The sequence below is a fragment of the Chiloscyllium punctatum genome, chromosome 33 (genome assembly GCF_047496795.1).
Source record: "Chiloscyllium punctatum isolate Juve2018m chromosome 33, sChiPun1.3, whole genome shotgun sequence".
Classification (NCBI taxonomy): Eukaryota; Metazoa; Chordata; class Chondrichthyes; order Orectolobiformes; family Hemiscylliidae; genus Chiloscyllium; species Chiloscyllium punctatum.
In genome coordinates, this window is record NC_092771.1 from 15,411,624 (window position 1) to 15,426,835 (window position 15,212).

At 42.7% G+C, this 15,212-nt stretch overlaps 1 protein-coding gene across 12 annotated transcripts in view; it reads left to right on the forward strand.

The window, feature by feature from the left end:
- The window catches only part of LOC140458450 (CUGBP Elav-like family member 4), an 881,222-nt gene that overhangs the window by 602,048 nt on the left and 263,962 nt on the right, over nt 1-15,212 (forward strand). The gene's annotated exons all lie outside the window — the stretch shown is intronic.

Here is a 15,212-nt window from a genome sequence, read left to right on the forward strand (position 1 = left end):
AGGTGTTGCATTTCAGTTAAACCTTCACACCCATGCCAATACTTAAAGCTTTGTGGGAGCACTGGAATTGACACAAACAATCAATTCAATGTCATGGTTCTTTGCTTTTTTTTACCTTGTTTGGTGAGCTGTGTTTCCTCAAGCCCACATTCTGTGCCTTACAGGAAAGTGCTGAGCATGAATTGTGTTCACATTGACTAATAATTACTTATCTGAAATGCTGAATTGTTTTTTTTAAATCCCGACTGAGCTACTCGCTTCAGTTTCACTGTGGAGTTGAAATGTAAGGTAGCTAAGATAGCTGCCAGATGCCGTAATCAAAGCAGTTTCCACAAGATATCATGGGTGTGTGACCCATTCCCTGACTGTTATCAGCGTTCAACTTTTTCTCAGTTGTGCCTGCCTGCAGTCACTCAGTGTTCGCTTTTGTAACCATGGGGCCATCTATCGTCAGGTAAACCCTGTCACATCCCTCCACCACTGCCCTCAACACATGACCTGTGCCATTGGGCTAGTCAACCCCTCCACCACCTCCCTCAACCGTGCCATTAGGCTAGCCATGGGTCAGACAAGAATTCATCCAATCGAGCTTCAGGGAATCAGATGCCCTAACGCAGGAGAGAAATACAGTAAAACTTGAAAGTGACTCCATCCTGTTCCAAGTTATCTTCTTCACCTCAGTACCGTGCTCCATTACGACCAGTATGTTCATATTCAAATCTTACTTTTTTATCTCAAATTGGTGAATACTTCTGGAAAATTATGAACCTCTGCCCTCCTGAGTTCATTCCTTTCTTTTGACATTCACAGCATCAAATCTTTGCATTACCTTTGACCCAAAGCTGAGTTTCAAAAGCCCTGTATTCTATCCATATACTAAAACCACTTATTTCTAACTCAGTGTTGCTGTACCGTAACCTCAACGTCACTGCCAAACTTTCCATTAGTTTCAAGATTCATTTTCTCCAATGCTCGGTTCCAATCCTCCATAAAATGCCAATATGTTAACATCCTGGCTATAAGATCATGTCCTGTTTGTCACTCCATCCAATCCCCTTGTTGACAATTATTAATTCCCATCTGCCAAAGCATTGAATTTCATTTCTCCTAGCACATCTCCCTCAAACTCTCCCAATCTCAACTACGTCCTTGGACCTTACTTCCATTGCAGCACCAATAATAGAACAACCTCGATTATCCAAACAAGATGGGCAGGGAGTATTTTGAGAGTTTGGATTACAGATTGTTTGGATAATGGATAGCATTTTTACAGGACCTTGAGATCTTGCTCAGATAATCTGAAGTTCGGATAGCTGATGTTTGGATAATCGAGGTTGTTCCGTAATCTGTTGACTTTAACCCTCTGTGGCTCCCCATTCCTCCTTTGGCCAGAATGGTAATCACGTTGACCTTACTCTTTAAAAGCTGCCATCAAACCCTTTTAGTTTGTCGCTCCATCCTGTTAAAGCCCAGTTTTTCAGGTAGCTTCTGCTCACAACCCTTTCTCCATTCCTCAGCGTCTGTTCCATCGTCCATTTTCATTCATTTACTCAATACACGTGTGAAAATTTGTTACCACCCCCTGAAGATGTCAGCAAGAATGTACATTAATTCTCCTGATTATGTCATCCGCACTTAAGCTATTTCCTCCAATTGTACCATGAGTAGCCAAGTCAATTCTTCATTAGCCATCAAACAGATTCTCTAAGTTATCAAAAATGAACAAAGGAATGTAACAATTTATTTGCTCACCATGACAAATAAATTTGATATTGAGCTGGGGCATGTCATTGTTTTTTGAATTTTAAGAGGGTGGTGTCTTCATGAATAAAAGCTTTGTAGAGTATTGTGTAGCAGGTGAATTGGAGAGTTCATGGTTTCTTTCACAGTAACACAGTGGAGAGAGTCTCATGTGGTTTATGTCATTGTACGGGCAAGCAATACATAAAGGCCTTACATGAGTGATCCATGACCATTCTCTTTGTACCCTGTAGCCCATCAACCTCTGCATAAATATCACTTCATTGTCAGAATACTACGGTTCCAAGGTTTCTAATTCAGCATGTAAATATTTTAGCTTCATAAATAGAGATTTTACTCATTTCAAATAAAGCTTTAACTGTCTACTGGTTGGCACATATTTTTCAGGGGCTAACATGCCTTTGGAGAGTTGGAGTAGACCTTTCAGCCCCTCAGTCATATTCTTTCCTTCACTAACATTATTGCTTCTGTGCCTTATTTCCACTTGCTCCGTAGCAAAAATCTATTCATTTCGTAAGGTGCAATTATCTCAGCTTCTTTCGTCTTTTGGGAATGAGAAATTCCATACTTTCTGAGCCATCGGTAAAACAAGCTCACCCATATACTGGGCTACTTCTGTAAGACGTACAAGTTTAAAATTTTCTTATCATGCATAACCTTTGGCTTCCTTATTCCTTTAACCAAAGTTGTTAACATGACATTTGCTGATTGACAACAGTCACAGGTTGATGGATAATGACACCATGTTGCATGGTGATGGCAGTACAGAGATTGAAGCTTGTGACAGGATAGAAATGATAAGTTGTACACCTTGTAAATGGCTCATGATTTAAATTCTGTCTTTCAGTGCATGGAGCATGAATGTGTATCTGATGACATTGAAGCAACTCTACATGGCCTTTATTTTGCAAAATGTCAATGTTTGCTTTAGATTTCAGGTTTGTCATTGCTTAATTTTTAAAAGGGAGCTTTGCCCCTTCTCCCTTTATTTTCACTGGACCGTGGGAGAGGTGACCTTACAGAGGTTTATTAAATCATGAGGGGCATGGATAAAGTGAATAGCAAAGCTCTTTTCCTTAAGGGTGAGTGAGTTCAAAACTGGAGGGCATCGGTTTAAGGTGAGAGGAGAAAGATTTAAAAGGGACCTGAGGGGCAACTTTTTCACACAAAAGGTGGTTCGTGTGTGGAATGAAATGCCAGAGAAAGGGGTAGTTTACAACATTTAAAAGACATTTGGAGAAGTACATGAATAGGAAAGGTTTAGAGATATAGCGACAACAAACGCTGGCAGGTGGGACTAGTTTAGTTTAGGAACATGGTTGATGTGGACTGGTTGGACCGAAGGATCTGTTTCTGTTCTGTCTGACTCTACGACTCTGTTTTTGGATGCTAACATTTTAATGCATAAAGCACATTTTGGTAGAATTTCCTGGACATGTCATTTAGCAGTGGGAAGACAGCAGATCGGACTGCAGTCAGGAGCAGGAATCGTGGCTGTAATTGTAACTGAAACTGTAATTGTAATGCTCCAGTTCTCAATGACAGACTGTGACATGCAGTGTCCAAAGTGACTTGTGTCCAAAGGGACCTTGCAAGTGCAGCAAGCGATTAGGAAGGCTTTGATCACAAGAGAATTTATGTATGGGAGTAAAGAGGTCTTGGTGCAGGTGTATGGAATCTCAAGGTGACCTCACTTGGAGTATTGTGTTCAGCATTGGTCTCCTTATCTAAGGAAGGTTATAATTGCAAGGAAGGTTCACCAGGCTAAACCCTGGGATGTCTGCACTGTCTTATGAGGAGAGATTGAGGAAACTGGGCCTGTATTCTCTAGAACTTAAAAGAATAAGCAGCAATGCCATTAAAACTTTGAAAAAAATTATTCAAGAGAGTGACAAGATACATGTAGATGGATGTTCCTACTGGCTGATGAGTCTGGAACCAGGATGCATTGTGTCAGAATAAAGAGTTAACCACTTAAGACTGAGATAGAGTCACAGAGTCAAACAACACGGAAACAGACCCTTCAGTCCAACTTGTCTATGCTGAGCAGATATCCCAACCCAATCTAGTCCCACCTGCCAACGCCCGGCCCAAAGCCCTCCAAGCCTTTCCTGTTTATGTACCTAGATGCCTTTTAAACATTGCAATTGTACTAGCCTCCACCACTTCCTCTGGCAGTTCATTCCATGCATGTACCACCATCTGTGTGAAAACGTTGCCCCTTAGGTCTCTTTTATATCTTTCCCCTCTCACCCTAAACCTATGCCTCCTAGTTCTGGATTTCCCCCAGCCCAGGGAAAAGACTTTGTCTATTTATCATACCTTCCCTCAGACAGTGGCATATCTTTGAAATTCTCTGCACCAGAGGGCTGTGGAAGGTAAATCATTGAGCATGTTTTAGACAGAAATTGATGGATGTTTAGATACTAATGACATGAAGAGATATCGGGATCATGCAGGAAAGTGATGCTAAAGTTGAGAATACTGCATTGAGGTTGGGTAAATGATCAGAAAACATCTGGATGGTGGTATAACTTACTTTGAGAGTAAACAAAACAGAAATGATCAGAAAAGGTGAAGAGGTCATGAAATTTGTACTCCTTTTTGGTAACGGTTCTTCTCATCCAACTGTCAGAGCACTGTCAGAGTTGTTGTCTTGCAACTAAGACATTTAAGATATTCTGCTCTCTCAGGTTGGCATCGAAGGAGCATGACACTGTTTTGTAGAAGAAAACATGAGTTCACCAGGCCATTGTTTATCCTGCAATAAATACCATTAAAAACAAATTACCTTGGTCAATGCCATGTTGCTGTTTGCAGAGGAAGTGATGGCCTAGTGGCGTTATCCCTGGATTGTTAATCCAGAGAACCAGGTAGTGTTCTGAGTTTGAATTCCCTCATGGCAGACAGTGGGAACTGAATTGAATAAAAACCTGGAAGTAAGAGAGTAAATGATGATCATGAATTCACTGTCAGCTGTTTGGAATACCCATCATGCTCAGAAATACCCTTCAGGGAATCAACCAGATGGGTTTTCCCTGGCAATCGACAATGGCTTCATGGTCATCATTAGACACAGGTCCCCAGATTTCTGAATTGATAATTTATCAATAATACCACTAGACCATTGGCATTCCTTTGTTGGGAAAAACCCATCTGGTTCACTAATGTCCTTTAGGGAAGGAAACAGCCATCCTTACCTGGTCTGGCCGACATGTAACTCCAGACTCACAGCAATCTGGCTGACTATTAATTGCCCTATGAGCAATTAGGGATGGGCAATAAAATGCTGGCCTGGCCAGTGATGGTCTCATATCCTGTGAATGAATAAGTAAAAAAAAGTTTGCTGTCTCCAGATAGGCTGCAATGATATAAACAATCATAATTCACTTTTGCAAATTAGCTGTAAAATGTGCCAGAGGATGTGAAAGGTGACATATAAATGTAATCCTTTCTTTCTTTGTATGTCAAAGCATTAAAGGTTTTGTTCCCAGCAGTGAATTTAAATTGTCCACCATGAGGTCATTCCGAAAGTGTGGCACCATCTATGGAGTAGCAATTGCTGTGTGCAGTGCAGAGACGCAAGTACGCCAAGTGGTGGGAAGGCACTGATTCAGGTTCATGTAGCAGAGTTCAACTCTCTCAGCCTCCGCATACATGAGACAACTCTCTCTGAAAATTCTATTTCAGCTGCACCAATTAATGGCTGTTTTCAGCGGACAATATCCAAATGGGGCAGTTTGGGATACAGCCAGAACATTTAAAGAGTTGGAGTGAACATGTGGCTCCATCTTCAATGGATGAGCTCCTTAATCATCCAATCCAGGATTAAAGAGCTGTCAAAAACAGGGAATAAAATAGCTGTTAAAAATAAACAGGAGAACAAGCGTAGATTTTCCTGAGACCTCTGTCCTCTCATTGTCCTGTCTGATGCCTGAGATAGAGACAAGAAACAACTGTAGATGCTGGAATCCAAGGTAGACAAGCAGGAGGCTGGAAGAACATGGCAAGCCAGGCAGCACCAGGAGGTAGAGAAGTCAACGTTTTGGGTGTAACCCTTCTTCAGGAGTGGGGGGAGGGGAAGGGTGGGTGGAGAGAGCTTGTGATAAAGGGGGTGGCGTTGGCAGTGTGTGAAGTAGGGATGGGTGAAGACAGGTAGAGGGTATGACCTGGTTGGTCAATGGGAGGAATTAATCCAGTTGGTGGCAGGGAAGAGTGGAAGGGAGGAGAAGGGGCAGGGAAGGGAGTCAGGAGATGGGAAGGGAGGTTATTTGAAATTGGACTTGCTAAATCTGTCAAAATATGATGACATTTGAGGTCCTTCTTTATCAAAGGTTGGATTTGTCTACCTGGTGCCTCAGGAATGGGAAAGCAAGTGAGCCCACAACCGAGGCAGTACCAACTGACCAGAAAACCACACTGGTTTTTGGACAGAGAGCACCAAAGGATGTTCTAATCTGACATGGTGATCACATCACATTGGGATTGAAGCATTCAGCAGAGGTCCTGCCAGCTAAAAGGTGTATCATAGAATCCTTACAACATGGAAGCAGGTCATTTAGCCCAATGAGGCCACCCAGACCCTCCGAAGAGCATCCCACCCACATCCAGTGACCCCACATTTCTCATGGCTAACTCACCGAACCTGCACATCCCTGAGCGCCACGAGCAATTTAGCATTGTCAATCCAGCCAACCTGCACATCTTTGGACTGTGGGAGGAAACCGGACCACCCTGAGGAAACCTGTATTGACTCAGGGGAGAACGTGCAAGCTCCCACTCCGTCACCCAACAGTGGAACTGAACCCAGGTCCTTAGCACTGTGAGGCAGCCGTACTGACCACTGAGCCACCATGCTGTATAGTGCCAATGTGGCAGTGTTGACATTTGAGAAAGTTAAATGGGTCTGAGGAAGATTGTCATTCTGAGCTAATCTTGTAGCTATTCCATAGTGCTGTTGTACTACAGTACACTTCTGGCAGGATTTTCCAGAAGATATAATGGCCATGAATAATATTTGAACAGTTAAAATAACTCTCTCTCTGTATATATTTACATATGTATAAAGGATCAGTTAGCTCAGTTAGCTGGACAGCTGGTGATGCCTGTGGCGTGGTTTCCATTCTAATATTGGCTGAGGTTACCATGTAGACTTTATTCAATAATGCCCATTGCCTGAGAAGTGATGGCTTCAGATTAAATTCAATGCTCGTTATCGCTCTCTCTCTAATGACACTTCCATCTGAAGCAATGATTTTGTGACACACACATAGCGGTTGGTTTGGGCTGTGTAGTCATCTGAAAGAGAGAAACCAGGAGGAGGAAGAGTCAGCCAGTCTTTCACTGTGCTCAGATTAAAGAGGCCAAGTTTTCAAGGATTCAAGAAACCAAGGAAAGTCGGACAAGTGGGAAAAAAAAACACCAATGTAACTTTCACATTGTGAATCTGTTCTGAATTCACAAACTACTCACTCGGCGAGTTAAAAAAAAAGGAAGCAAGCCATTGAGAGCTGGGAATGATTTTTGATTCACTTTCAAATGATGTTTTTCCCACTTAAGGGGTGAGGTAATATGTCACCATGATTTATGCTAAAAGTTCAATGGGGACTTTAAAGTATAAATTGTCCACATAAAGAGCATTTTAAATCATTTGTTTTAAAATATGAAACCATGACAAGCCATTCTTTCAACTGTTATCTCAAAGTTTGCCTTTCTACTTAAAAGTTGTTCTTAATAGGTGCCATAGAAATGCAAGTATTGTTTTACTAGTAACTGTTGCAACATTCACTGCTAATCAATTAGTACTTTATCTAACAATGGGAATGTTTTGTCTTTCAAATATTGCTTCTGCTTAAGTTCTGTGGAATGTTACAAAAAACAGGAGGTATGTGCAAAATGTGAATTATGGACTTTCATTATTTCTCTGTTTAAACAACAAATGTTGATATGTTGCAGGCCATGTGAAAGACCAGTTTCTCACATGATCACTGTGGCATTTGTACTTGCACCACTTGGTGCACAGTATGTGTGCCATTTATGCCAACTGCATCTGGTGTAACTTCTGTTGCTATCAGGCACCTTGTGTCTGGTGATATCACTGTCAAATGCAGGAGTGCCAATGGCATCTGATGATTGTGGTGCTTCTTGTAATAGGTGCCAACTGCTGATGCTGCCCATTCAGCCAAACGCCTTGTCTGCCAATCTCCTCCAATAGCAGTCAGTTCGACCTGCTGTCGAGCGAGTACCAGCTGCGTCTGGTACCTAGACTCCCTCTGCCAAACTACAGAGTGCCAACTCTATCAAGCAACTGCACGTTGGTTCAGATCTGCTCACAAAACTAAATCCTTGTGCATTCTGCTCACGCGGCAATCTCTAGTCATCGTGCAGAACCCTACTCCGACTGGTTTTTCACAGAATTTTGTAATTGTGTCACTTCTCAGCTTAACTCTCAATCTCCTTGCTAAAGCTTCAGGCTTAGAAATGCAAATCTTTGGTGTCTTCTGATTATTGCTTCACCATTTCCCTTGGGGTCTCTCCTACAACTACCAAATTTGTTGGTGGTTTCCAGTTCTGTGAATTTACATGTGTCACCCAACATTGAAGAGGAACCTTTATTTAGCTATCTGTGGGATCTTTTGTCAGAAAGCAGGATTATGTTGTGTGGTGGAATGAGAACAAAGAAAAAGCAAGGTTTGAATTAATTGATACTTCCCTTGTGACTTGAATCCATAATCTTCCACCCTTCTTCCCCAACTAAACAAATATCCCACTTTTCCTCCAGACCATTTTTCTTTAAATAATGAGCTATCTTGAGAGAGAATCATGGAGCAGGAGGACGGTCAAACAAGAAAACACCAGGTAGTTGGGAGCAGTTATTGGGCAGTACAATCGTTCAATGTTGCTGAAAAGAGGGACATGTTCTTGAAGCTGTTCATTTTACACAATCAGGTCAAGTCCAAAATGCCAATCTTCAAATAATCGCTTCAATTTATTGGGCAAGTGTTGAAGGGTATAGATTGGTTAGCTCAAATCTGATTGACCAGATGGCAATGGGAAATGAAAATCCCTCAAGCTCCCAAGTCTTTCAGAAAAGACACAAACATTGAAGATATTCTTCATGTCAAAAAATCCCTATGCCTGAATGTGTCAAGTGAGCAGAAGTGAGCCGCGTGATGAGCTTGACCGATTATCTTTTGGCATTTGACATTTTTGTATTTTTCCAGGTGGGAGATGTAAGACCCAATAGAAGCATGGGCCTCATCTGGTGAGAGGTGGGGGGGTTTGAGGGGGGGGGGGTCCTCCTTAAACCTCGCTGCCTCTCTACTTCTTTGTCTTGCTTTAAGAAAGTCCTTACAAATTATATTATTTGATAAAGCATTTGGGCTTTCTTTTTTATTATTTATTCATGGGATGAAGGCATCGCTGACTAGGCCAACATTTATGGCCTATCCCTAATTGCCCAGAGGGCAGGTAAGAGTCAACCACATTGCTATGCGTCTGGAGTCACATGTAGGCCAGACCAGGTAAGGATGGCAGATTCCTTCCCTAGAGGACGTTAATGAACCAGATGGATATCTCCAACAATTGGCATTGGATTCATGATCATCATTAGACTCTTAATTCCAGATTTTTTTTTGAAATTAATTCAAATCCCACCATCTGCCATGACAGGATTCAAACCCAGGTACTAGGAATATTACCTGGGTGTCTAGATTAACAGAACAGCAATAATACTGCTAAGCCATTGCCTCCCCTAACATCTTAATGAAACATGAGAAATAGAAACAAACTACATGGCCACTGAATCCTAACTGCCATTCATAATGTCATGATTGATCATTGCCATGGACTCCACTTTCACATATGATCCCCCTAGATTTACTAGAATATAGCCCATAATTATGTGTAAACTCTTTATAAGGCCGAGAATCAAACTGATAACATTACTAGGCAGCACTTTGGGGTGTTATTCTGTATTGAAGGCATATCCTATGTAAATGTAGCTTGTTGTTTCTCATGGTGGTTAGGTGACATTAATTAGTCCTAAAGGTTTGAGGTCGGTGCAAGGGAGGAAGGAGAAGAGTGAGTAGAGGATTTCAACTCGACAAAAAACTGGAAGAACTTAACTCCAATGGTGCAATGCTCCTTAGTAATTCCCCAGCTATGCAGTGCTCCTCAGTACTGTACCTCCAACAGTACAAAGTTAAAAATCACACAAAGTCAGGTTATAGTCCAACAGGTTTATTTGGAAGCACTAGCTTTCGGAGCACTGCTCCTTCATCAGGTGGTTGTGGAGTACAGGATCGTAAAACACAGAATTTATAGCAAATGTTTAAAGATTCTGTAAATCCCTTTTTTAGAAATAGAATCAGTGTTTGTTGTGGTTCTGTTCGCCGAGCAGGTAATTTGTGTTGCAGACGTTTCGTCCCCTGTCTAGGTGACATCCTCAGTGCTTGGGAGCCTCAGTCTGAACACTGGGGGACAGACAGATAGACTTTAACCTCACACCTTCAATGCATTATCTGAGCAGACATGGCACCTATTGTTGAAGGTCACTTGAGAATGTAACTTTAAATAAATTCTGGGATTTACATGCGAAAGAACTAAAACCAACATGGTCATTCTAAAAGATGAGAGACTTCAACAATCCAGGTCTTTTTCAATCTATCATTTCAGTTACATCACACTGTAAACTTGAGCTATAAATTCTGTGTCTTACGATCTTATACTCTACAACCACTTGATGATGGTGCAGCGCTCTGAAAGTTAATGCTTCCAAACAAACCTGTTTGATTATACCCTGATGTTGTGTGATTTTTAACTTTGTCTGCCCCAGTCCAACACTGGCTCCTCCAAATCATGTCCAACAGTACAGTTCTCCTCAGTGGTGTACCTCTGAAAATACAGTGCTCCTTCAGCAATGCCCCTGCACTCTTGGACTGGGTGTCTCAACCTGAAATTTGTGCTGAAGTCTCCAGAATGTGACTTAACCTTCTCTTGAGAGGTGAGAATACAACACTCTATGCCACATGAAGCCAACAGGCTGGATAGGCTGGGACATTTCACACTAGAACTAAAGAAGCTGTGAGTGATTTTACAAAAGTTTGTAAAACCATTAGGGGTATAGATAATGTGAATAACAGGTGTCTATTCCCTAGGGTGGGGGTACTTAAGACTAGAAGGCATTTTTTTAGGGTGAGAGGAGAAAGATTTTAATAAGACATTGGGGCAGTTTTTCTTTTACACAGAGAATGATTTGTGTGTGGAACAAACTGCCAGAGAACTGGATACCGTTGCAACATTTAAAAGACATTGTGATAAGCATATAAATAAGAAATGAATAAGATACGGGCCAAATGCAGGAAGGTGGGCCTAGTTTAGTTTGGGATTATTGTCAGCATGGACTGGTTGGACTGAGGAGTCTGTTTCCGTGCTGTATGACTCTATAACTGTGGGTGCTGGAAATCTGAAACAAAAACAGAAATTGCTGGAAAATCTCAGCAGGTCTGGCCGCACCTATGAAGAGAAATCAGAGTTAACGTTTTGGATCCAGTGACCCTCCTTCAGAATGATCACCTACTTCCATTCTGAGGAAGGGTCACTCAACCCAAAATGATAACTCTGATTTCTCTCCACAGATGTTGCCAGACCTGCTGAGAGTTCATAGAGTCATAGAGATGTGCAGCATGGAAACAAACCCTTTGGTCTAACTTGTCCATGCCGACCAGATTTCCCAACCCAATTTAGTCCCACCTGCCAGCACCCTGCCCATATCCCTCCAAACCCTTCCTATTCATATACCCATCCCAACGTATTTTAAATGTTGCAATTGTACCAGCCTCCACCACTTCCTCTGGCAGCTCATTCCATACAAGTACCACCCTCTGCGTGAAAAAGTTGCCCCTTAGGTCTCTTTTATATCTTTCCCCTCTCACCCGAAACTTATGCCCTCGAGTTCTGGACTCCCCGACCCCAGGGAAAAGACTTTGTCTATTTATCCTATCCATGCCCCTCATGTTTTTATAAACCTTAATTAGGTCAGTTTCCAGCAATATCTGTTTTTGCCGCAGGACTTCAACTATTCTGGAATTGTGAGAAGCAGTGAGCTAGAGAACGAGACTGTACAATGTTGGGATGGCAAACAAGTGACAGAGTGGAGGAGGATGAGGAGTTTATTTAAGTGCAGCTTGATAAAAAAGTATTAAGGAGTCATAAGAAGGAGATCCAACTTTAAATAAAGAGTGGGAGTGGGTGTTCTTGCAATTGTTTTCTGATTAATGGGCCTATATTTTTGAAACTCAGAAAACCGAACAATTGGAGAATGCAAGGATCTGGATGAAAGGCATTTCTCAAGTTTGAATATCAGGCTTTTTTTTAAAGTCTGCTACACTTGTAGAAATCTGAAGGAAAGAACGAAGTGATGTTAGAACATATTCAAACCCATTGCATTAGACTTCATTAGAGTGTAAAATGGCAACCATGTGCGTGGATGAATGCAAATGCATTATTTTTATATGATGATTATGTTCAAAGCTTTTCTTTTTATACATGAGCACTTTGAAAATGATTTTAAATGGATGTATTCTATTGATTGAAATCAAGTCGCATTGATGTTATTCAGATGAAAATTATTCCGCAAGTCGGGAGGTCAAACAGAACCCTCTAATCCAAGGACTAATGCAATATGTTACCAGGGAAAGGCCATTAAAGTGAACAACACAAATGATTCAAGAGACAGCTGGAAGCATTTATGGAGCGTGATGTAATTGAGGAATATAAAGGTAGATTTGGCAAGGGAGCTGGGAGTCTTGCTTGACAGACATGCAGGATTGGGAAATCAGATTCCGAGGTCATCATACCTGATTTTCATGCAATCCCAATTTTTCAGTCATTAATTTTAATCGTGGCGACAGAAAAGATCAGGAGCGTTGTTTTAATTGTTCTGACTCAACCTCAGTCTTCCGTCCCACAGTGAGAGTTGCTATCTCACAGAATTTATCCTCCACGAGGAGGAGACTGAGACCATTACAGTGAGTAGTGAATTGGAGCCTTATAGTGATGAGCGTTGTTGGCAGGGCCAATCTTCTGCCGCCCATTCCTAAGGCGGTGGTGAACTGTCTTCTTGAATGGCTGCAGTCCATCTGCTGTCAGGGCACCTACACAGTGTTGTTAGGGAGGGAGTTTGACCCAGTGAGAAATAAAGACGGTGTAGTTCCAAATCAGGATATTGGGTGGCTTGGATGGGACCTTGGGAAGGTTTTTGTTCCCATGTGTGTGCTGATGTGTTAAAGTGCGGTTGATGTTGTCTCTCATATGGATATTGAAGCTTGAAAGAAGCTGAACCAAGCATAAGAAAATGGTCAAAGCAATATGATGCCTTCCTTGCCTTTATTAAGTAGATTTCTTGTATTCTGGGTCCAGGAGTGATGAGGCTGGTAAAATTCTCTTCCTGCCTTACTCACAGTGAAACAATGCTAACCAAAATGGATGAAGTCAAACCATCAAGTTCCACGTGAAGGAGGTGCTGTGCTTGGCAGTCACATTAAAATAACTGAGGAGGAGCTGGTATACAACATTTGTTTGGCCATCAACCTCCTGGCTTCACTGCTGAAGAAAAACTGGCAGAATGTGTGTGCCCTGTACATCAAGAGCAGCATGGACAGACCTCATCATCACTATCATCATCATCATCATCATCATCAACATCAGCGGTCCCTCACAGACAGGGGTGAGTCTCTACCACTCTCAGGGTGAGTCTGAAGGTGGCTGTACAAACTGGTGCAGCTACACCAGGCTCTGTTACACTGGAGAGAGGTGATGGTCATAGGAAGGGGGTGGGTGGAGCATTGGTGAGGCAGATCGCTCCTTATGCTGATTCCCCCTTTTCCGCATTTTTCCGAGTCAAGACTCAGAGCCGATGCCTTCCCAGGTGCTCCTCCCCCACTTTGGATGCTCTGGGGGCAGTGGTTTCTAGGTGTCTGTGGGAATGCTGCGCTTCCTCACTGAGGCCTTGAGGGTATCTCTGAGGCACTTCCTCTGTCCCACCTGGGGCTGGCCTGTCGTTTTCGAGCTGGACGTAGGGCACCTGCTCAGGGAGTCTCATGAAGGTCATGACGTGCCCAGACAATCGTAGACAATCAAGGGGAGGTCAGTGCCTTGCTGCTGGGGACGTTGGCTTGGTCGAGGACACTGTTGTGGTGCGTTGTTTTTCCCAGTGGATTGGCAGGATCTTGCACAGGCATCGTTGGTGGAACTGCTCCAGGGCCTTGAGGTGTCTGCTGTAGACAGTCCACTTCTCAGAGCTGTATAGGAGGGTAGGAACCACCACAGCTCTGTACACCATCAGTTTGGTGTTGGATCTGACATTGTGGCCCTCAAACCATCTCTACTGGGTTTTTCATGCTGTTGTCTATTTTAAAGATTGGAATATTGTACAGCAAGAGAATAAGGAGGTACCCAGGGCTGATTGGACATACTGCCGAATGAGAGCTGCTGGCCAATTAGAGTCCTAACACCAGCAGCAGTCCAGAATGCATCCAGCAGGGGATCAGGATGAGAGAAGGATCCAGGCAACAGCTGAATGAGGGTGGGGTGCCAGTCACAGGGTTCAGGGAGAGAGAGTTGCTAGATAAGGGATGACTTTGAGCAGCTCCAGGTCATTCTTGAGGCCAGGTTCCCTGACTAGGTGCTGGGTGCGTCTCTGAGCACAGAACTCCTCCCCATGCCCCTACCAACCACCACGGACACATGATGATACAGCTCCAAGTCAGGATCATATGCAGCTAAGACTGGATTGCATATAGTTTTGTTTCCATGTGTTTGCAGCTCTGTCGAAGCAATTAATTTTGCCTCTTTTAGCTTTCCAGTAGATTCTTCTGTTTCAAGGAACCTCAATTACCCAGCATTCGATTATCTGAATATCGGATTATCTGGCAGCATCGCAAGGTCCCAATGCTCGGCTAAACTATGTTATCCGGCATTTGATTACCTGGAATTCGATTAACTGAGCGAAATGTGTCCTTCGGATAATCGAGGTCCTTCTGTATTTGAACCTTCCTTTTAGGAAACCGTCAAGGATGCCTTGTGCTGCGTGTATATGTGACTCCGACACTGCCTGCCAGTTTATCGAGGAGAAAGTGAGGCCTGCAGATGCTGGAGATCAGAGTCAAGAAGTGTCGTGCTGGAAAAGCACAGCAGGTCAGGCAGCATCTGAGGAACAGGAGGATCTACATTTTGAGCATAAGCTCTTAATCAGTCTTCCTGCTTTGTTTTTGGAAGCTACACTCACAGAATCCAGTTGCTTTGCTGTGGTGCCCCTGCTTCATAACTTAAAATGTGTTTTACAGTTTTAAGTGTCCCCTGATGAGTGGTTGATTATCAAACCATTACCATTAACTTTGCAAACATGCAAAAGCCACCATAGTCTTCCCAGACCATAGGAATGCTCTGTC